At 41.8% G+C, this 3,002-nt stretch overlaps 1 protein-coding gene across 1 annotated transcript in view; it reads left to right on the top strand.

The window, feature by feature from the left end:
* The window catches only part of tnfsf12 (TNF superfamily member 12), a 12,733-nt gene that overhangs the window by 943 nt on the left and 8,788 nt on the right, over nucleotides 1-3,002 (top strand). The window lies entirely within an intron of this gene.

Below are 3,002 nucleotides of genomic sequence, written 5' to 3' on the forward strand. Positions count from 1 at the left end.
CATCTGAAGACGACAAATCTGAAAATTGTATGGCAATCAGAATGTGATAAATTGATTTTTTATGGCAGTCTGAATGTGACAAATTGATTTTTATCAGAGTCTGAATGTGACAAATTGATTTTTATCAGAGTCTGAATGTGACAAATTGATTTTTTATGGCAGTCTGAATATGACAAATCTGATTTTTTAAGACAATCTGAACTTGACAAATCGATTTTTATGGCAGTCTTCCCTAAATCTGACCCAGGTCTTTTCCACATGTGGCACAAAATCAGATTTCTAATGTTTTTCAAAGTGACCTCAGTCTGAACGTTCATGTTGCGTTTAGTCTAATGTTTGTCAATATTGGTAATATCTATACTATGGTCATCAAGTTTTAAAGCTCAGAACTTTACGTCTTCAGCTACAGAGGAGAAGTCCGGTAGATTAGTCCTTTTTTAGATTTTTAAAATTCATTTGGTTTTTCTGTAAGGGTCAGCTTAGCTTGGTTAGCCTAGCTTAGATGCTAGCTCACCTCATATTATCGCCTTTGACCACTTTTATTAGTTCGCTTATCTGTTTCTTGCCTTTACTATTTATCAGTTTTGAGTATTTCATCAAAAATATGATATTCCTATGAATGTTTCCCAAGGAGGACCAGAAGTGCTACAGCTAGCTGCTGCTGGTATTTGCACACACAAAAAAAAAATTTCTATGTAAATAGCTGCGTAATTAGAAATGAACAGCAGTGTAAAGTATTTTAAAATAGTGCTTACATGCGATGACATCTTCTAAGATTTTATTTAGGATACAGGCGCTACACTTTTGGTTGAGATTAGCCGTTAGCTTATCAATTGGGAAAACATTTAACTTTATTTTTCCAAACGGAGGCTGTTTAAAGAGTTACCTGCAACAGGTAAGATATTAAATGTTCATAACTTATCCATAGAACCTCACTTCAAAAAGATTAAACTGCTGATTCAAACCGTTCATTTTGCAGAAAATTGTCCTGAATACTGCACAAATCCACACACAAAAAAAGTTTTTAAATACTTTTTGCTCTCGCAGAAGGTTAGATTCATGCACGATTGGCCCAAAACTGAAATTATTGTCTAAACAGGAGCCGAAAGGAACTGATGGAAATTCTTCTGGTTTTCAGAGTTCGCAGACTAGACCAGGTTGCTCTGGATTTCAGATCAAGCTTTGCCGTGTGTGTTGTGTTGACAAACCTGAGCGCACACACGCACGCACGCACGCACGCTCACACACACTTGGACACGTGGAGTGTTGATGCTGGAGCCGTTCCCAAGGGGCCCCGTTCTGGCCATTTGAGCGTTTGCCAACTCTTGATGAGAGAAAGCGTCTGGTGGAGTGAAGTGTAACTCTCTGCCTCCATTTCCACAGTAGCTGTAAATTTAAACACCCCCCTCCACCCCCTGAGCAACTTCTCATGCTCAGTAAAGACCCCCCACCCCCAACGCCAAAGATTTCAAGCTCTGCTGGCTTGACAAAAATCATTTCTTGCAGACTTGTGAGGAATGTGAAGGATTGAAAACACGAATGTGTCGCAGCCGCTCTGAGGAAGTGGTGGGTCTGAAGCGAGCTGGCAGCCGGGTCGGGGTCCTGGTGTGGGAGGGCCTTCCTGTGGGGCGACTGGGAGGCTTCATCTGAAACTAACCTGACTTTAGTTATTATCGCCCGAAGGTGAAGGTGGAGACCCCATCTGTGCAAGCGCTTGTTACTCTCTACTGTTAGCAAAATATCTCGTGAACCAGCGGATGAACATCTCACTAATACGTGATCTGTGCTGGTAAAACGAGACACGGCGGGGAATTTTTCAACATCGAAGTGATCTGAGTTTCAAATTCTCCATCTAAAAAGCTTCAAAATGATTGAATTTGGCAATTCATCACCCGGCTAGCAACAAGCTAGTTTTCCCGGCTAGCAACAAGCTAGTAGTTTTGTTTACAAGAGTGTCAGGTTCAAATCTACTTTTTGGCGGGGGTCTATAATGATGTCATTGAGATTTCCTGCCATAAAATAAAAAAGGGAATCCTTAAGCTTCATGGACACCAAACATTACACGATGGGATTTCCCGTTGCTACGGCAGCTGGCAGAGAAAAGTGGTCAATTTCAAATGAAATAAAAAAATTCAATTAAAACGAGTATTTCTGAAGACATACCTGTCAGAAAACAGATTTAAAGGTAGATTAGGAAGATTATTTGCTTTTTTTAGTCTTGTGGATCGATAGATGGGGGACTTTGTGGACTCATTTTCATGCAAATCTCAACTATGGTAAAAATGAATGTTTTCATTTATTTTGCACTGCAGCCTGAGCTCGTTCTGACTAACATTCACAGTCATCCCAATTCAAGATGACCTCCCTGTCTGTGACTGCTGGCTGTTCTCCAAAGCTTTGCAATAAATCTAATGAATTCTACACCTGATTCAAAACATCCTGATTCGCGTATATGATTGGATTACGACAACAGGATTATCTGCTGTTTGGAATCGGCGGGATATCCACAAATTAGGAAGACGTCGGCAGCAGTTTTGGCAACGGTGAGGCGGCCTGCCTATGTGAAGGATTGTACCGTGCTTCGAGCGCTCAGACTCGGATGCTTTGTGAGCCTGGAACTCGCTGTCATGAAGGAATCGACCTTGGAGAAGGCTACAAGCACAGATCGACGGAATGACCACAATCTGGTTGTTTGGATTCACCACTGAGTGTAGCAGCAGAAACTATGAAGGTGGACATGAAATCAGTAGAGTCTGCCTGCCCCCAAAACAACTGTTGTTTATCTGAAACTGGCTTCCCCGCTTGGCCTTGGATAGGCCAACTTATCTCACATTGCTCCTTGAGGATATGTAAATCATGAAGCTCTGCTCTGCCCCCCACCCCTAGAACATCTGTGGACTTATCAGAGTTGAGTCGGCTGATAGACACTGTGCCATCTTTATCAGGACTATGGAACTTTATGGTAGTGTTCATGGACAATCTCACTGACTTTGTCAGCCTCC

The sequence above is a fragment of the Nematolebias whitei genome, chromosome 1 (assembly GCF_014905685.2).
Source record: "Nematolebias whitei isolate Nwh7 chromosome 1, NemWhi1, whole genome shotgun sequence".
NCBI lineage: Eukaryota > Metazoa > Chordata > Actinopteri > Cyprinodontiformes > Rivulidae > Nematolebias > Nematolebias whitei.